Source organism: Anolis carolinensis, unplaced genomic scaffold (genome assembly GCF_035594765.1).
Source record: "Anolis carolinensis isolate JA03-04 unplaced genomic scaffold, rAnoCar3.1.pri scaffold_47, whole genome shotgun sequence".
NCBI classification, from domain to species: Eukaryota; Metazoa; Chordata; class Lepidosauria; order Squamata; family Dactyloidae; genus Anolis; species Anolis carolinensis.
In genome coordinates this window covers 15,881-37,460 of record NW_026943856.1, presented here as the reverse complement: position 1 = coordinate 37,460, position 21,580 = coordinate 15,881, and the positions used below count along the sequence as shown (strand labels likewise).

The window sequence follows — 21,580 nt, the reverse complement described above, 5'->3', positions numbered from 1 at the left end:
TACCTCTAGGTTCCATGTCATCAAAGCAGGGGCGCTCTTTACTTTTCATACCTTTATGTTGCTTTTCTGCATTGCAGGGGCGCTCTTTCCTTTTCATATCTCTATGTTGCTTTTCTGCATAGCAGGGGCGCTCTTTCCTTTTCATACTTCTATGTTCCATTTCTGCATTGAAGGGGCGCTCTTTACTTTTCATACTTCTATGTTGTCTTTCTGCATTGCAGGTGCGCTCTTTGCTTTTCATACCTCTATGTTCCATTTCTGCATTGCAGGGGCGCTCTTTACTTTTCATACTTCTATGTTGTCTTTCTGCATTGCAGGTGCGCTCTTTGCTTTTCATACCTCTATGTTCCATTTCTGCATTGCAGGGGCGCTCTTCGCTTTTCATACCTCTACGTTCTCTTTCTGCATTGCAGGAGCACTCTTTAGTTTTCATACCTCTAGGTTCCATTTCTGCATTGCAGGGGCTCTCTTTCCTTTTCATACCTCTAGGTTCCATGTCATCAAAGCAGGGGCGCTCTTTACTTTTCATACCTTTATGTTGCTTTTCTGCATTGCAGGGGCGCTCTTTCCTTTTCATATCTCTATGTTGCTTTTCTGCATAGCAGGGGCGCTCTTTCCTTTTCATACTTCTATGTTCCATTTCTGCATTGAAGGGGCGCTCTTTACTTTTCATACTTCTATGTTGTCTTTCTGCATTGCAGGTGCGCTCTTTGCTTTTCATACCTCTATGTTCCATTTCTGCATTGCAGGTGCGCTCTTCGCTTTTCATACCTCTACGTTCCCTTTCTGCATTGCAGGAGCACTCTTTAGTTTTCATACCTCTAGGTTCCATTTCTGCATTGCAGGCGCCCTCTTTCCTTTTCATACCTCTACGTTCCATTTCCGCATTGCGGGGGTCTCTTTACTTTTCATACCTCTATGTTCTATTTCCGCATTGCAGGGGCGCTCTTTACTTTTCGTTCCTCTATGTTCCTCCTATCCCTCCCTTTCCCGCCTTCGCCTCCGCTCTCTTCTCCCATTGGTTGTTGCTTGGGAGATCCCGCCCCTTTCCCCTTCCTTCGCTCCCTCATTGGTCGAAGCGCGTCCTGGCAGATATGTAGGGCGGGGGCGTTTCCCATCGTAGCCGCAATAATACAAAATAAAAAATAATATAATATCAGAGATATATAGTATTCGAGCTTATTAATAATCGTTCCGTATTATTATGTTGTTTGAATATTAGGTGTATGGATGTGTCAGGATTGGCGACGGAAGGGACGGGTTGTGTGATGGACCTGCCAGGACTTGGGGGCGGGGCAAGAGGCGTGGCCTGGCGCGTGAGGGAGGGAGGGAGGAGGGGGGAGAGCCGGGGAAGGGAACAGTCAAGATGGCGGCCGGGGTGAGGCGAGCGAAGCGCCGCTGAGGAGAACGTAAGGAAAAGGCCTTTCTATTATATTATTATTATAGTGTTATTATTTCATATTATATTATTATCGTACATATTATGTTGCATCACGTTTATAATATATTATTTCTTTATTATTTCATATTATTATAATAGACATGATTTTGCATTATTATGTTGTTATTTCATATTATATTTTTTTATAATTTTGCATCCTTATATTAGTTGGTTTTTATATTATTATCATTTTGCATTATTATTATATTATATTATTTTGTTCTTATTTCATGTTATATTTATTTCATATTTTATTATATTATTATTTTGCATCGTTATTATATTATTCTGATAATATAATATAATATAATTATATAATTATATAATTGTATATATAATAATGATATATAAATATATAATTATAATTATCATAATATATAATTATGATATATAATTATCATATTATTATAATTCACAGTATTTTGCATTATTATGTTATTTTATATTATGATAATATTATTATTATTTTGCATCCTTCTTGTAAAAAATACTTTTCAAAAAATAAATTAAAAAATTCGCAGAAACTCGGCCGGTGATCAAAAAAATCCGAAACTTGGGAGGAGTAGTCCCCTGGCCCGTGGGCGGATCGTGACAAAATTGATGGCATTGGTGACAAGTATTATTACTACTACTAACAGCAACAACAACAACAATAATCATATCCCGGGAGTTATCGTTTTGCCTGTCGCCTCTTCTACCCACGAATGCTGGAACCTCATCATTGGAAGTAGTCGAATTGGAATCTGTGGGTCCTAGACCGCAAAGAACAACTTGCGGACCCAAAGCGACAGGCAAAATAATTATTACATGTTCCAGAAGCATTCTCTCCTGACTTTTCACCCATACCTATGGCAGGCATCCTCTGGCGAGAGAGGGCGGTCTAGAAATAAAGTTTTATTATTATTTTATCATTCTTATGTTATTCTTATTGGAAAACAAAGCAAGGGGGGTTTATATCTCCTAGGCTCCAATGGCATTGAGCTGTTGCAGTTTTTTTTGGGATGATGGGAGCTGTAGTTTGACAAGGCTCCGGCACTCTTGGGCAGAGGAGGCAAAAGACCTTGCAAAACCCGAACTCCCAGGATATTATTATTATTATTATTATTATTATTATTATTATTATTATTATTATTATTATTATTATTATTATTATTACTATTGTCATGTAATTATATTTTCCAAATGGCTCAATGATATATCAATGGGATTCCTTATGTCTTTTCTCTTTGTCGCCCTCGTGTGGACAGAAGAATATTGCACTTGCCTTGGGATTCTGATTCGCAGCTCTTTGCTGCCATCAAATGGTCAGAGAAGGAAGTGCAGCCTCGAGCGTTGAAGGCGCCTTTGTGCTGCACTTCCCTACCTGACCATTTGATGGCAGCAGAGAGCAAAGAATCAGAGTTTCAAGGCAAGTGCAATATTCTTCTGTCCACAGGAGGGCGACAAACGGAAAAGTCATTAGGACTTAATGTAATATTAATTGATATTTCTTTGAGCTATAACAGTTTAAAATAATACTAATATTAATAATAATAATCTTGGGAGTGAGAGGTTTGCAAGTCCTTTCCCCTCCTCTACCCAAGAGTGCTGGTGCCTTGCCAAACTACAAATCCCACCATCCCATGCAACCTCTGCAACTTTGCAACCGCAGAATACTATGGCCATGTTCCCGAAGCATTCTCTCCTGACGTTTTGCTCACATTTATGGCAGGCATCCTCATAGGTTGTAAAACTAAGTAAGGGAGGTTTATCTATCTCTGGAATAATGTCCAGGGCGAGAGAAAGAACTCTTGTCTTGTAGGCGAGTGTGAATGTTGCTATTGGCCGCCTTGATCAGCATTGAATGGCCTTGCAGCATCAAAGACTGGCTGCATTGCTGCCTGGGGGAATCCTTTGTTGTGAACGCGTTAGCTGGCCCTTATTGTTTCCTGTCTGGAATTCCTGTAGACTCGCAGGCCTGGGATAGTGAGCAGTTATCGCACTTTAACTCTCCTTTTTATAAATATTTGAGTTTTTCTTTGCTGCCTAGAAACCATAACTTTTGGGGCTTTTTCCTTCTATTTTCCTTTCATTCTGCCTTCCTGCTTTCAAAATGGCTTAAAATTAGATGTACGTACAATATATTTTATTATTAGCAAAGCACACCATTAGCATTATATAATAGTATATTGTACTATAACATCACACTGCATTATTATTCATAATATATATTAATATATTGTATTATATTGTATTACTTTATAATATAATTATCAATATTATATGTATATACAATATAGGTTAAAGGTAAAGGTTTTCGTGACCGACTCTGAGGTTTGGTGCTCATCTCCATTTCTCAGCCGAAGAGCCAGTATTGTCCATAGACACCTCCAAGGGCATGTGGCCACAGACATGACTGCATGGAGCACCGTTACCTTCCCGCCAGAGCGGTACCTATTGATCTACTCACATTGGCATGTTTTCAAGAGTAGTTTTACAAGCAAAGAGAAACTTCCTGACCCAAAGCCATGCCTGTCTACATTGAGGGCTCCTTGGAGCTGCAGTTTGGCATGGCACCAGAACTATCTGGTTTGGGCCCTTGTAAAACTAGACCTCCCTGGGTCCTATAGCAGGTAGTTTGGCAGAGGAGGCGAAAGGCCTAGTGAACTATATCACTGAGGTTCCCATAGCATTGAGCTGTTGCAGAGGTTGTATGGGATGATGGGAGTTGTAGTTTGGCAAGGCACCATTACTCTTGGGCAGAGGGGGCGAAAGGCCTTGCAAACCTCTAACTCCCTAGATTATTATTAGTAGTATTACTATTATTTAAGATAGCCATGGCTCAAAGTAATATCAATGAGATCCCCATTAAACCCTTATGGCCTTTCCGTTTGTCGCCCTCCTGTGGACAGAAGAATATTGCACTTGACTTCAGATTCTGATTCCTAGCCCTCTGCTTCCATCAAATGGTCAGTTAGGGAATTGCAACCTCAGTGTTATATTTCCCCCCAAAATTGCCTTGAGATTCTCATCTGCAATCCTTTGCTGCCATCACGTGGCATATTCGAGAAGTGCAGCCTTGAATTTTATTTACTGCATCGAACCCATAATTTTTTGGTTTTTTTCCTTTCATATTGGCTTCCTGCTTTCAGAGTGGCTTACAAATTATATGTACGTACAATATATTATATATTAGCATAGAACAACATTAGCGTTATATATTACTACATTGCACTAAGACATCATACTGTATTATTATTAGTAATATCACATGTAATATATAATTAATATTATTACATTACTATTAGTATTACATTGTATTACATTCTAATATAATTATCAATACCATATGTATAGACAATATATATATTATTCTATATTATGTTGTATATTGGCCCCAGAGCATCAGATGGTGATGGGGGGAGGGCCCCCCAACTGATGGCATAGGCAACAAGTGTTACTACGGCTACTAGCAGCAGCAACAACAACAACAACAATAATATCCCGGGAGTTGAAGTTTTGCCTGTCGCCTCTTCTACCCACGAATGCTGGAGCCTCATCACTGGAAGGAGTCTAATTGGAATCTGTGGGTCCTAGACCGCAAAGAACAACTTCCTGACCCAAAGCCATGACTGTCTACGTTGTGGGCTCCTGGGAGTTGCAGTTTGGCATGGCAGCAGCACCTCTGGTTTGAACCCTTGTAAAACTAGACCTTCCAGGGTCCTATAGCATGTCGTTTGGCAGAGGAAGCGAAAGGACAAGAGAACTATATCTCCCAGTGTGTTGTTGAAGGCTTTCATGGCCAGAATCACTGGGTTGTAGTGCATTTTCCGGGCTGTCTGGCCAAGTTCCAGAAGCATTCTCTCATGACGTTTCGCCCACATCTACGGCAGGCATCCTCTGGGGAGAGAGGGCAGTCTAGAAATAAAGTTTTATTATTATTTTAATCTTATTATTTTATTCTTATTGGAAAACTAAGCAAGGGGGGTTTATATCTCCTAGGCTCCAATGGCATTGAGCTGTTGCAGAGTTTGTATGGGATGGAGGGAGCTGTAGTTTGGCAGGGCTCTTGGGCAGAGGGGGTGAAAGTCCTTGCAAACCTCTACCTCCCAAGATTATTATTAGTAGTATTAATATTAATTAAGAGTGCTCTGGATCAAAGAAAGAGCAATGATATTCCAATTAAACCCTATGGCTTTTCCGTTTGTCGCCCTCCTGTGGACAGAGGAATATTGCACTTGCCTTGGGATTGTGATTATTGGCCCTCTGCTGCCATCAAATGGTCAGTTAGGGAAGTGCAGCCTCAGTGTTATATTTTCCCCAATATTGCCTTGAGATTGTCATCTGCAGTCTTTTGCTGCCATCACGTGGCCCAATCGGGAAGTGCAGCCTTGAGCAATAATATCAATATTAATGTGTCAGCACAGAGGCTTCTCCATTGCTCAAGGCTGCAATACTGGGAGTTATAGTTTTGCAAGGGCATCTCAATCATGCCACTGACTCACCCCACTGCGACGGGGCAATGTAGGGATGGTTTGGCACCCCTTCCCATTGCCGTGGCCCGGTGCTGTGGCCTCCGGGATCTGCAGTTTGCCGTGGTCCCATGGCTCTCTCATAGGGGGTGATGCACTATGGAACTTCTACAACACATTCCTATATTACTATATAGCACTATGCCATCATACTGTATTATTCTTAGTAATAAACATGTAATATATAATTATTATTATTATATTACTATTAGTATTATATTGTATTGTGTTATAATATAATTATCAATATTACATGTAAATACAATATAGGTTAAAGGTAAAGGTTTTCCCCTGACGTTAATTCCAGTTGTGTCCGATTCTGGGGGTTGGTGCTCATCTCCATTTCTTAGCTGAAGAGCCAGCATTGTCCGTAGACACCTCCAAGGTCATGTAGCCACTGGCATGACTGCATGGAGCACTGTTACCGTCCCGCCGGAGCAGTATCTATTGATCTACTCACATTGGCATGTTTTCAAGAGTAGTTTTACAAGCAAAGAGAAACTTCCTGACCCAAAACCATGCCTGTTTTCATTGAGGGCCACTGAGAATACCAGTTCAGCATGGCAGCAGCACTCTCTGGTTCGGGCCCTTGTAAAACTAGACCTCCCAGGGTCCTATAGCATGTCGTTTGGCAGAGGAGGCGACAGGCCTAGAGAACTACATCTCCCAGTGTGTTGTTGAAGGCTTCCATGGCCGGAATCATTGGTTGTTGTGCGTTTTCCAAGCTGTATGGCCATGTTCCAGAAGCATTCTCTCCTGACGTTTCACCCATATCTATTGTCAGAGTGAAAGGTCTCGCCATGCCGTAGATATCACAATATCAATATTCAATGTTTCGATCGCGAAAGGAAGCGAACCAACTGAGTGTGAGCAGAGTTGTGTGACAATTGTGAAGCCAAGAGAGCAATATATATATATGTGTGTGTGTGTGTGTGTCTACCGTGTTCAGATGGTGTTGGCGATGAAGTTGAAGGATCCACCGCAGCGTCGCAAATGCATCTATTATTATTATTTACTTGCGCGCACATGGAAACAAAATAATCACTGTAAAGCACTTTTATTATTAATAATAATAATTCAATTTAAAAAGAGCATTTACGACTGAGCCTTGCTCGCTCGCCCGGCTCTTGTTTTGTATTTTTGTTTATTACAAAACGGTATTTGTTCGTTTAAAGAGAAAAAACAAAACAGGAAACGGTTTGATTTTTCAGAGCAAGGCAACCCTTCTTATTCTTTTTTTATTTAAAAAGGCCCTGGCGGCAGGAATATAGTGTAAAAATCATTGGAAAAACTGAAAGGCATCAATACATATTGGAATAATATACACTTTGTACAAACGGAAATTACACACCGTTCATTATTTCTTTTGTTTTGTTTTGTTCGGAGGTTCTGGTTCAGAAACTGAGGTCCGAATAATTCATGGCTCCCGGAAGCGGAACATTGAGGCCGCCGTAGTCCAGCATGTACATGGGCCACTGCTGCCCAAGGAGGCAAGAAAAAAGGGATTTAATAGAATAATAATAACAATAATATTTATTTATTCCCAATATTTATATCCCACCCTTCTCATCCGAAGGGACTCAGGGGGGCTTACAACACCGGCACAATTAGGTGCCTGTACAAAAACAATCCACAATACATAAAATCAGTTAAAAACAATTAAATACAATATAAAATTGCAGTATATACATTTTAAAAAATATATATGCTCAGATCCGTTCATCCGAAATGGTGGAAGAAAGGCAGTCGGAAAAAGCCAACAATAATAATATAATGTGGAAAAAAGGCAGGCGGAAAAGGCCATTAATAATAAAAATGTTGCTAATATAATAATATGGTGCAAGAAAGGCAAGTGGAAAAAGCCATTAATAATAATAATGATAATAATAGTACAATATGGTGGAATAATAATAATCATCATCACCCAGTAATAATATGGTGGAAAAAAGGCAGAAAAAGCAATTAGTAATAGCAATAATATAATATGGTCGAAGACAAGCTGGCGGAAATGGCGATTAATAATAATTATAATATGGTGGAAGACAGGCGGAAAAGGCCATTAATAATAATAATAATAATAATAATAATGTGGAAGAAAGGGAGGTGGGAAAATATAATGGAATATAATATGCTAGAAGAAAGGTAGGCAGAAAAAGCCTTTCAAATATTATGCAAAATCATATGTATAATAATATGAAATAATAACATAATAATGCAAAATACTGTGTATTATAATAATATGAAATAACGGAATAATATAATAACGATGCAAAATAATAATATAATAAAATATGAAATAAATATAATATGAAATAACAAAATAATATAATATAATAATAATGTAAAATGATAATAATATAAAAACCAAATAATATAAGGATGCAAAATAATTAATCTATATATATAAAAGAGTGATTGCATCACGGCGATTCACAAAACAACAAAAGTACAGGCCCCCCAACCTCAAAATTTGACAACACAACCCATCATCCACGCCTCAAGGTTGATACAACAAAAAGAAAAGAAAAACAAAGTCCTAATTAGAGGGAGAGGAATAATTGCTTTTATCCAATGGCTGCCAGTTTAGAGGGCTAATCTCTGCCCACTTGGTTGCCTAGCAACCAAGGGACAGCCAGGTTTCAGTTAGGGGACAGGCTGATTTAGGCCTCACTTAGACTTCTTCCACAGATTATCTAATTTGCACTGGATTATATGGCAGTGTAGACTCAAGGCCCTTCCACACAGCTATATAACCCATTTATAATCTTATATTATCTGCTTTGCACTGGATTATCTTGACTCCACACTGCCATATAATCCACTTCAGTGTGCATTTTATACAGCTGTGAAGAAGGGGCCTCATATAATCCAGTTCTGAGCAGATAATATAAGATTAGAAATATACACTAGAGTCTCACTTATCCAACGTAAACAGGCCGGCAGGATAAGTGAATATGTTGGATAATAAGAAGGGATTCAGGAAAAGCCAATTAAACATCAAATTAGGTAATCGTTATACAAATTAAGCACCAAAACATCATATTATACAACAAATTTGACAGAAAAAGTAGTTCCATGCGCAGTAATGCTATGTAGTATTTACAGTAGAGTCTCACTTATCCAAGCCTCGCTTATCCAACGTTCTGGATTATCCAACGCATTTTTGTAGTCAATGCTTTCAATATATCGTGATATTTTGGTGCTAAATTCATAAATACAGTAATTACTACATAGCATTACTGTGTACTGAACTACTTTTTCTGACAAATTTGTTGTCTAACATGATGTTTTGGTGCTTAATTTGTAAAATCATAACTTAATTTGATGTTTAATAGGGTTATCCTTAATTCCTCATTATCCAACATATTCGCTTATCCAACGTTCTGCCGGCCCGTTTATGTTGGATAAGTGAGACTCTACTGTACTGTATTTACAAATTTACCACTAAAATATCACAATGAATTTAAAACACTGACTACAAAAAATTGATTATGAAAAGGCAGACTGCGTTGGATAATCCAGAACATTGTATAAGCGAATGTTGGATAAGTGAGATTCTTCTTTAATATGAAATAATTACTGGGATAGAATAATGCAGAACAATATAATCTCTAAAACCAGAACAGTAAATAAACAGGGGAATTCCACACAGGAAACAATCAGGGCCAGCTAACACTTCCCAACAAAGTATTCCCATCATCAAAGTCTGGAAAATCCTCTGTTTTCTCAGGGCCACAGACAGTAGAAGCACATAAAATATCGCAAACAACACCACTGTGAAAACAAGGGAATTCCAGACAGGAAACAATCAGGGCCAGCTAACACCTCCCATCATAAAATTCACTCAGGGAGGAAACAGTCAGGCTTTAAAGCTGCAAGGCCATTACATCCTAATCATTTTTCCTAATTGCAGCATTCATACTTGCCTCCAACAAAAAAAACCAATCAGAAATATTGTATATTCACAACCTTTAGGAAATAATATCCCCTGATGGCGCAGCGTGTTAAAGCGCTGAGCTGCTGAACTTCTGGACCGAAAGGCCACAGGTTTGAATTGGGGGAGCGGAGAGAGCCCTCACTGTTAGCTCCAGCTTCTGCCAACCCAGAAGTTCGAAAACATGCAAATGTGAGTGCATCAATAGGTACTGCTCCGGTGGAAAGGTAACGCCGCTCCATGTAGTCATCCCACATGACCTTGGAGGTGTCTACGGACAACGCCGGCTCTTCGGCTTAGATGAGCACCAACCTCCAGAGTCAGACACGACTGGACTTAATGTCTGGGGAAAACCTTTACATTTGACCTTAACTACCACCAATTCCTCAATACTTTATTTCCCAGACCACCAGACTTCGCCACAGCAACGCGTGGCCGGGCACAGCTAGTATAATATAAAATAACAACATAATAATGCAAAATCATGTCTATAATAATAATGTGAAATAATAAAGAATATATTATAAACGTGGTGTAACATAATATGTATGATAATAATATAATATGAAATAACACAATAATTTATAATATAATCTAAAGGTCTTTTCCTGACGTTCTCAGCGGCGCTTCGCTCGCCTCACTCACCCCGGCCGCCATCTTGGCTGTTCCCTTCCCCGGCTCTCACGCGCCAGGCCACGCCCCTTGCCCCGCCCCCAAGTCCTGGCAGGTCCATCACACAACCCGTCCCTTCCGTCGCCAACCCTGACACATCCATGGACCTAATATTCAAACAACATAATCATACGTAACGATTATTAATAAGCTCGAATACTATATATCTCTGATATTATTTTTTATTTTGTATTATTGCGGCTACGATGGGAAACGCCCCCGCCCTACATATCTGCCAGGACGCGCTTCGACCAATGAGGGAGCGAAGGAAGGGGAAAGGGGCGGGATCTCCCAAGCAACAACCAATGGGAGAAGAGGGCGGAGGCGGGAAAGGGAGGGATAGGAGGAACATAGAGGAACGAAAAGTAAAGAGCGCCCCTGCAATGCGGAAATAGAACATAGAGGTATGAAAAGTAAAGAGACCCCCGCAATGCGAAATGGAACATAGAAAGACCAGAAGGGAAAGGGGTGCCTGTAGTGGGCGGGGCCAAGTTTCTACTAGGGAGCAGTCCGCGCATGCGCAGGACTGTCTGCAGTGCCTTCCCTGCTCCATGCTTGTTAGTCCCTGTGTAAACTTTCCCACAGGAAAGGCCCTGCAGATTAATCCTGCCAGAAAAGTCAACCCATGAAGCAACCTGGACACAGAATATTTTATTCTGTATTTCTTCCCAGACCTTCTCACCCAATAAGAGGAGACTCAGGGTGGTTTACAAATAGATAACACTTATAAACAATTACAATCACATTACAACTCAATTTAAAATTCAAGTTACATTAAAACATTCGTCAAATTATTAACCTCATTTCTATCCCGCTCATTTATGGAGATGAGCGGCATACAAGATACATCCAGACAAAAATTCAATGCAAACAAAGCAAACATTACATAAAATCAATAGAAACAATCAACATATAAATACACTTTAGTGCCATGTAGGCAGAGTTAAATACTCTTTGGCAATGGCCAGATGTACTTGGGGTGCAAGAAAATTGTGGTGTTTATTAATAATAATACTTTATTTTTATACCCCGCTCCCATGTCACATGTAATAAAGTCATACATTAAAAACGATATAAATAATAAAACCATATAACAGAATATCAGAACAATGAGTCTGAGCACAGTGCAAAACTTATAGTGTTTCTCTTGACTTTATTTGTAGAAAACAAAGTTTATAAAAGGCAGCAGCACAAACTGTATTGTAATCTAGATGTTTAAGGCTGTCAAAAATTAAACGTTTGAATAATAACCAGAAAACACCTTTTTTTGGGAAGAGTTTTATTCTTGAACGCTGACATTGTTGGAAAGGGGTCAAGCTCAGCAGCCAGAAAGGCAAGGCGTCCTGCTCTCTGGGATCTCCTTCCGTCCGTCCGTCCGTCCATCTGTCCGTCCTTGGCTCTTGTCCAGGAGGAGCCCCTCCCTCGGCGATTCCGGAGACATAGAACAAGGGAGAAAACAAGTGTCAGAAGGGCTGAACCAAGGGAGCATCTCGCTTTTGGGGGCTCTTGGGAACTGTGGCTTTTTCTACTAGGATCCCCTTCCACCAGGCATTTATTTATGGGGAGCGGGGGTCCCTGCACAGAGAAAAGGGGGTCCTAAGGGGGTCCCACGTTTGCATCCAGAACCAGGCTCCCTGTTGCATGAGGAACGCAGCTGCCGGGGAGGGAGGGCTGTCCGTTGGCCCTGGGCGGATGGCGGAGGGGCTTTCTAGGCCGTCGGATTGGGGGAGAGCGGGGACCAAACACTGGGGTCCCGAGGGGGGGGGGCCGCTCCCAGCGCAGGGCAGGGACAGGGTTAGGGTTCTTCCCACCCGAGGCCCGGACGCCCCCTCCCGGCTTGGTTCTTGCCAACAGGCAAAAACAGCCCTATTTAAAATTCCTGCTCTAGTTAGAAATGGGTTAGTAGGGTTAGCAGGTTAAGGTTAGTTCAGGTATTAATCTGAGCTGCTACGAGATGTTTAAAATGCCCGTGACGTGAGCTGGGAGCAGCCGCTCGGGTCCCCAGAGTTGTTTCCTTGGGTGCAAGGGTTTTTATATATATATTTATATTTTTATATCCCGCTGTCCCGCCAGCCGCGACCCCCTGCCCGTCTAGGGAGATCCGCCCACCCCCCACGATCTGCCCAGGGCAAAGGGAGGACCCGCCCGTCCCTGAGTGGGGCCTCAATGCCACACTCAAGCGGAGCTGTGAATGTGTTCCTCAAAGGAAGGCCTAGCGCACAGGGAGCCTGCTTTCTGATGCAAAGGTAGGAGTGAAATGCCTGGTCTGACACATTAATGACAGGGGACCTCAGTTGGGGGGCCCTCCCCCTAGCAACAACATAATACTAATAATACAATCAGTGGGGGGGCCCTCCCCCTAGCAACAACATTGTCCTATGTAATAACATTGAGCTAGAATAATAATATACTCTATTAATGTCATATGGAGACTAATATCAATAACTAATATTAACATTGTGCTAGGATAATATATACTCAATGTCATATCTATACTAATATCAATAACTAATAAAAACATCTAATAACCAAGATGCTCCTCCCCCAATAACATGCTATTCTAATTTATATTGTATATACAGTAGTCTCATCCAACACTCTCTTATCCAACATTCTGGATTATTCAACGCATTTTTGTAGTCCATGTTTTCAATGCGTCGTGATATTTTGGTGCTAAATCCGTAAATACAGTAATTACTACATAGCATTACTGCATATTGAACTACTTTTTCTGTCAAATGATGTTTTGGTGCTTAATTTGTAAAATCATCAACTAATTTGATGTTTAATAGGCTTTTCCATAATGCCTCCTTATTATCCAACAGCGCAGGCTGGAAAGCAAGCCAGCTGCAATTAACTGCAATGAATCACTCTGACCAGGAGGTCACGAGTTCGAGGCCCGCTCGGAGCCTGTTTGTTTGTCTTTGTTCTATGTTAAAAGGCATTGAATGTTTGCCTATATGTGTCATGTGATCCGCCCTGAGTCCCCTTCGGGGTGAGAAGGAAGGGCGGAATATACATGCTGTAAATGAATAATAAATATCAACAAATCACTCTGACCAGGAGATCATGAGTTTGAGGCCAGCCCGGTAAAATACTGTAAATAAATAAATAAATATTCGCTGGCCCATTTATGTTGGATGACTCTACTGTGTGTATATATATGTATGTGTGTGTGTATACACACACACACACACACACACACACACACACACACACATATATATACATATATATGTATATATATATAAAATTTAATATATAATTATAACATATTGCATATACATATAATGTTCATATTATATTGTAAAACGATATACTAATAATTAAATATAATATTAATTATGTATTACATTTTGCATGTAATACTACTAATAATATTACCATATATTCATATAGTACAATATAGTAATTTACTGCCAGTATTGTACTATGGTTATAATATAATATTGTATGTAAATTTAATTTGTAAGCTGTTCACCTTGGGGGTGAGAAGGGCAGCATATACATCTAGCAAATAAATAAATAATGCAATATAATACTAACAATGATACAATATAATATGAATTACATATTATATATTAAATGTAATATTGCTAATAATGTTTCTGTCTAGTGGTATAATACAATGTAGTATATAATGCTAATATTGTGCGATGCTAATGATACAGTGTATGTAATACACCTATCTGTATTTTATGATGTGTTTTATGAATACTGATGTAAGTTAATGATGATTTATATTGCACTGTATGGTTTTTATATATGCGTTTTATTGTTAAGCTGCCCTGAGTCCCCTTTAAGGGGAGAGAGGGCGGGATATAAATATTGTAATAAATAAATAAATATGTAAATATAACTTGTAAGCCGCTCTGAGTCCCCTTTAAGGGGAGAGACAGCGGGATATAAATATTGTAATAAATAAATAAATATGTAAATATAACTCGTAAGCCGCTGAGTCCCCTTTAAGGGGAGACAGCGGGATATAAATATTGTAATAAATAAATAAATATGTAAATATAACTCGTAAGCCGCTCTGAGTCCCCTTTTAAGGGGAGAGAGGGCGGGATATAAATGTAGTAAGTTAATAAATACAAAAATCTCCTTTTACCAGGCTTCAAATTCATCATATGGGGTCCCCCCATGCCTGGCTATGCAGAATAGGCTGTAGCCCATAGGCCTGCATTTAGGTTAAGATTCTCCCAGGCATCCTATTAAAAATAGAGGGTCCCTCACCTTGCGTTAACCAAAGGGGTTCCCCACCTGCTAGGTTTGGCTTTAAACGCAGCGGGTCCCTCAGAAGCCTGGTTTTAAATTAATTGCAAACCTCCTTTAACGAGGGTTTGCCTTACAAATGGAGTTTTCCACGTGGAAAGGTTGGCATTAAAAGGGGGTCCACGTATACCTTGAATGGATTTGAACTGAACACACCTATCTGTATTTTATAATGTGTTTTATGAATACTGATGTAAGTTAATGATGATTTATATTGCACTGTATGGTTTTTTATATATGCGTCTTATTGTTAAGCCGCCCTGAGTCCCCTGTTGGGTGAGAAGGGTGGGATATAAATATTGTAATAAATAAATATGTAAATATCACTTGTAAGCCGCTCTGAGTCCCCTTTTAAGGGGAGAGAGGGCCGGATATAAATATTGTAATAAATAAATATGTAAATATCACTTGTAAGCTGCTCTGAGTCCCCTTTTAAGGGGAGAGAGGGCGGGATATAAATATTGTAATAAATAAATATGTAAATATAACTTGTAAGCCACTCTGAGTCCCCTTTTAAGGGGAGAGGTCGGGATATAAATATTGTAATAAATAAATATGTAAATATAACGTAAGCTGCTCTGAGTCCCCTTTTAAGGGGAGAGAGGGCGGGATATAAATATTGTAATAAATAAATACAAAAATCTCCTTTTCCCAGGCCTCAAGTTAATAATCTGGGGTCCCCCCACGCCTGGCTATGCAGAATAGGCTGTAGCCCATAGGCCTGCATTTAGGTTAAGATTCTGCCAGGCATCTTATTAAATATGGAGGGTCCCTCGCCTTACGTTAACCAAAGGGGTTCCCACCTGCTAGGTTTGGCTTTAAACGCAGCGGGTCCCTCAGAAGCCTGGTTTTAAATTAATTGCAAACCTCCTTTAACGAGGGTTTGCCTTACAAATGGAGTTTTCCACGTGCCAGGAATAAATACCACGTGCCAGGCCCTTTAAAAGGGGGTCCAACCTTGAATGGATTCTCTTTGCAAGCGCTTGGCCGGAAGCCCCAAACTGCTTCAAGGCATTTACAATGGCCAATCGCCGGAGTGGGAGTCCCCGATCTATTGGGGAAGAGTCCCCGTGGACCCCAGCTGTACATGTGTATGTGTGTTGTGTGTGTCGTGTGTGTGTGTGTGTGCAAGGCAGCCGTGGAGGCTGGAAGGAGTGTCTCACCTGGCTTAAGGGCTCCGCTGTAGAATCTCCTTCCCGGAATCTTCTTTTTACCTGTGTTGCAGATCCTTCCTAGACAAGAAGGATCCCTCTCGGCTGATGGGAGACGGTGTCCGGCAGGAGCCCAGGCACATGGAACGGGAGAGAAAACAGTGCGTCTATACCTGACTTTTCGTGAAAACAGCCTAAGATATCTCCCCATGGCTGGCCTTACGGGTTAAAAGAAGCAAGGAAATCCCCACATCTGGCCTTAAAGATTAAAAAAACCAGGGATTTCCCCACGTTAGGGACTTAAAGGTTAAAATAACCAGGGATCTCCCCACGTAAGGGATTTAATGGTTAAAATAACCAGGGATTTCCCCACGTAAGGGATTTAACGGTTAAAAAAAACCAGGGATATTCCCACGTAAGGGATTTAACTGTTAAAAAAAACCAGGGATCTCCATATTGCCTGGTATTACGTGAAATAGGAGATCTCTATAGGGCAGGCCACCTTGGTTTAACAGATCTCTATAGGGCAGGCCGCGTTAGTTTCTGGATAGGAGATCTCTATACGCCTAACTTTAAGAATAGAGGATCCCCTTTAACCAGGCTTTAATTAGGAATAGTGGTCCCCTGGGTGTGTGGCCTTACATAAATAAAAGGGGGTCCTACATAATAACAACAACAGTAACAATAATAATAATTTTATCTGCTTCCTGGTATTTCTTTTTCCTGGAATCAATAATAATAATAATAATAATAATAATAATAATAATAATAATAATAATATCTGCTTCCTGGTATTTCTTTTTCCAGGTGCCTCGAATCAGTAATAATAATAATAATTTTATCTGCTTCCTGGTATTTCTTTTTCCAGGTGCCTCGAATCAATAATAATAATAATTATTAGTTAGTAAGTGAGTTAAGGTATTGATATTTTTATTTCTAAGTTGCAAGGACATCTTAAAATGCCCGTAATGTGTGCTGCCCCCCACGATGCCAGGGCGGGGCCCCCCGCTGACCCCCAAGCTGTGACCCCTACGGCCCGTATAGGAAGACCCATCATCTGCCTAGAACAAAGGGAGGACCCGTCCATTCCCGAGTGGGACTTCTTCGATGCCACACGCGAGGGGAACCGTGTGCAAAGGTAACCCTTTTTTTAATGCAAAGATAGACATTAAATGCCTACCCTTACACCAATTACCCTGAAAACGACCTTTTTTGGGAGGCAGGCGGTGTCCTTGCGAGGGTGTCTTCAAGCATCTTCCGTCCTCTGTCTCTCGACCTTTTGTTTCTTTCTTCACGTTGACTTGAATTCAGCGCTGGGAGAAGAGTGAGTGGGAAGAAAGCATTCAGAAAAAAAAAACAGGCATTGTCTTCTATCTATTTTGCAAGGACAGGAAGGCAGTTCCCATCTTGCCTCCTGTACCTGTAACATGCTATGCTAATAATATAATATGTATTATGCATATATAGTATATCGTATATAATATACAATATAATAGACAATGATATAGAATAATATATTGAATATACATACAATATATTATATTATTATTATATTATATTAATATAATATATTATTATTAATATAATATTATTATTAATATAGTATATTATAAATATAATAGTATTATTAATATAATATTATATTCAATATAATATATTGAATATACATACAATATAATACAATATAATATTAATTATGTTATGTATTACCTGTAATATTTCTAATAACATTACAGTATGATGGTGTAGTACAATAGTTATATATAATGCTATTATTGTGAATGCTAATACTTTCTATGTACATATAAAATTATATATAATATATAATCAATATCATTACATTGTGTTATTATTATATTTTATTACATTACAATATTATTATCAATGTTTTATGTATATACATTAAATCATATTATAAATTACATTGTCCATTATATACAAATACATACACACACACACACACACATATATATATATAAAATTTTCAGCATAGCATTTTATGGGTCTTAAGGCTGGAAATAAATAAGATTGGTAAAAAAATGCAATTATTATTCTACTCCTTTCCTCTAGAAAGCTGTCTGAATTTTCAAAAATGTTGCCATGTGTTGTCAAAGGCTTTCATGGGTTGTTGTGAGTTTCTGGGCTGCCACCTCAAAAAGCAGGGCCAGCTAACACCTCCAAACTCAGGATTCCCCCAGGCAGGAAGCAGCCAGGCCTTGAAACTGCAGGCCATTCAATGCTAATCAAGGTGGCCAATAACAGCATTCACATTTGCCTGCAACAGACAAGGGTTCTTTCTCCCACCCTGGACATTTCGCAGACATATAAAAGCCTCACCACTCCCTTAGTTTCCAGCCATAGATGTGGGCAAAACGTCAGGAGTGAATGCTTCTGGAACAGCCCGGAAAACTCACAACAACCCAAAAATTAAGCCTTTTTTTTCTTCTCTGGAAAAGACCTTGTAATTTATTTATTTTTTGATATAATATATATTATATATTAATATAGTACAATGTAAGAAATAATAATGGGTTTCCAGAAGCATTCTCTCCTGACGTTTCACCCACATCTCTGGCAGGCATCCTCAGAGGTTGTGAGGTCTGTTGGAAACGAGGCCAGTTATATCTAAAAGCCTCACCACTCCCTTATAGTTTACAGCAATCTATGGTTTCCTGCCATAGATGTGGGCAAAACGTCAGGAGAGAATGCTTCTGGGGCATAGCCATACAGCCTAGAAAACTCACAACAACGCAAAATTTTAGCCTTTTTCTTCTTCTCTGGAAAAATCTTGTAATTATTATTTTTTGGTTGGATATAATAAAATATATTAAAATATTAATACATAAAATAGAAGTGAAAAGAAATGATCTGGATAAGAAATAAATCAGATTATAATAAATAAAAAAGAACAATATTCACCTGGTCCCTTTAGAAAAAGCTGTGGAAATTTTCAAAAATTTTGCCTTTATTTCTTCCATCCGTTTCACAAGGCTTTGCCATTTCTGAGGGAATAATAAGAAGAGATTAAGGAAAAGCCTATTAAACATTAAATTAGGTTATGATTTTACAAATTAAGCACCAAAACATCATGTTATACAACGAATTTGACAGAAAAAGTAGTTCAATACTATGTAGTAATTACTGTATTTAAGAATTTAGCACCAAAATATCACAATGCATTGAAAACATTGACTACAAAAATGCGTTGGATAATCCAGAACGTTGGATAAGCAAGTGTTGGATAAGTGAGACTACTGTATTTGTAAATATTTTTTCCAAATATTTTCCTTATTTTTGGCAAATATTTCCACAAATATTTGTATGATTTTTTGGGTGAATATTTTGTGAATATTTTATTTCAATGTTTGTGAATGTTTTCATGATTGATTTTTTCTGAATGTATTTGTGAATATTTTTATGAATATTTTTGTGAATATTTTTCCCCAAATTGATTATTTTTGGCAAATATTTCTGCAAATATTTTTTTATTTTATTATTAATATTTTTATGATTTTGTAAATATTTCAGTGAACATTTTTTCCCCTGAATATTTAACTGTACAGTAGAGTCTCGCTTTTCCAAGTTTCTGGATTATCCAACCCATTTTTGTTTTCAATATATCGTGATATTTTGGTGCTAAATTCGTAAATACAGTAATTACAACATAACATTACTGCATATTGAACTACTTTTTCTGTCAAATTTGTTGTAAAACATGATGTTTTGGTGCTTAATTGGTAAAATCATAACCTAATTTGATATTTAATAGGCTTTTCCTTAATCCCTCCTTATTATCCAAGATATTCGCTTATCCAAGCTTTAGCTTGAATAAATGAGACTCTACTGTATTTTCTATTTCAAGGCTTTGTGACATGAGACGATTTGAGGCAAAAAATAATGAAATATTAATAAATGAAATAGTTTTCTTCTTTCTGTTTCACAAAACCTTTATCCACCCTTATCTTGTGCTATTTGATGCCATTTTTGATAAAATTAAGATAAGACTAATATATAAAATAGGCATTTTCCTCTTTGTATTTCAATTTTGAGGAGATTCCTGAGGTAAAGAATCCCCAAAATAACAAGGAAAGCGACATAAAATGAAGTGGGATTGGAAGAGAAGCCTTTCCTGAGGTAAAAGTGATTCCTAAAATGAAAGGCGTCTCTTTAAACTCCAGATTAATTTCAAAGGAAGTCAAATGAACCAGGTGAGCCTGTAAAAAGGGGCCCTTATTCACCTGCTTCAGAAACGGAGCCTGTCTCTTCGGGCCTTCTAGCCGCGGCTGCCCTTTCTTTCTTTCTTTCTTTCTTTCTTTCTTTCTTTCTTTCTTCCGACCCAGGTCTTCAGAATGGCTCCCAAGCCAAGCTGCCTTCTCTCTCGGCGTCCCGAGATTGTCTGAGGCAAATTTTACAATTTACAGCCAAGAAGAAGCCCCGCCTCCAAAACGGCCGGTTTTTTTTTTAGCCTTGGTCCCACCCCTTTGCCATGTGTCGCCGCCCGATTGGACGATTCTCCTGCTCGCCAATTTGGGCGCGAAAACAGGGCGCTGCTTGATGCATGCGCACTCCGTTGTGATTTAAAATATATGTTAGCCTCCCAATCCGGCCGCCTTTTTGGCCTTGGTCCCACCCCTTCGCCATGTGGCGCCGCCCGATTGGACAGTTCTCCTGCAAGTCACAGGCTGAGACAGGTCAAATTGGGCGGGAAAGAAATAACTATTGGTTTTCCAGAAGCATTCTCTCCTGACGTTTCGCCCACATCTCTTACGCAACTTATCATTTAGCACTGGTATGTGACAGAATACGAATAATATAACATGCTAGTGGTGTATTATAGACATTGTGGTATATGATTAACATAGTACAATCTAAGAAATAATAATGGGTTTTCCAGAAGCATTCTCTCCTGACATTTCGCCCACATCTCTTATGTAACTTATCATTTAGCACTGGTATGTGACATAATACGAATAATATAACATGCTGGGGGTGTATTATAGACATTGTGGTATATGATTAATATAGCACAATCTAAGAAATAATAATGGGTTTTCCAGAAGCATTCTCTCCTGACGTTTCGCCCACATCTCTTATGTAACTTATCATTTAGCACTGGTATGTGACAGAATACGAATAATATAACATGCTAGTGGTGTATTATAGACATTGTGGTATATGATTAACATAGTACAATCTAAGAAGTAATAATGGGTTTCCAGAAGCATTCTCTCCTGACACTTCACCCACATCTCTTATGCAACTTATCATTTAGCACTGGTATGTGACAGAATACGAATAATATAACATGCTAGTGGTGTATTATAGACATTGTGGTATATGATTAACATAGTACAATCTAAGAAGTAATAATGGGTTTCCAGAAGCATTCTCTCCTGACACTTCACCCACATCTCTTATGCAACTTATCATTTAGCACTGGTATGTGACAGAATACGAATAATATAACATGCTAGTGGTGTATTATAGACATTGTGGTATATGATTAACATAGTACAATCTAAGAAGTAATAATGGGTTTCCAGAAGCATTCTCTCCTGACACTTCACCCACATCTCTAATGCAACTTATCATTTAG

The 21,580-nt window shown here is 38.9% G+C and overlaps 2 long non-coding RNA genes across 2 annotated transcripts; one reads left to right on the top strand and one right to left on the bottom strand.

The window, feature by feature from the left end:
• The first annotated feature begins 1,348 nt into the window (after positions 1–1,348).
• LOC134294996 (uncharacterized) lies at positions 1,349–2,349 on the top strand. The gene is made up of 2 exons (XR_010001580.1): positions 1,349–1,409; positions 1,963–2,349. It is a non-coding gene; the product is annotated as an uncharacterized LOC134294996 (long non-coding RNA).
• Positions 2,350–7,150: 4,801 nt separating this feature from the next.
• Positions 7,151–20,418, bottom strand: LOC134294995 (uncharacterized). Its single transcript, XR_010001579.1, has 4 exons — positions 20,223–20,418; positions 18,904–18,986; positions 10,532–17,297; positions 7,151–7,430 (listed from the first exon to the last, which is right to left on the bottom strand). It is a non-coding gene; the product is annotated as an uncharacterized LOC134294995 (long non-coding RNA).
• Positions 20,419–21,580: the final 1,162 nt, after the last annotated feature.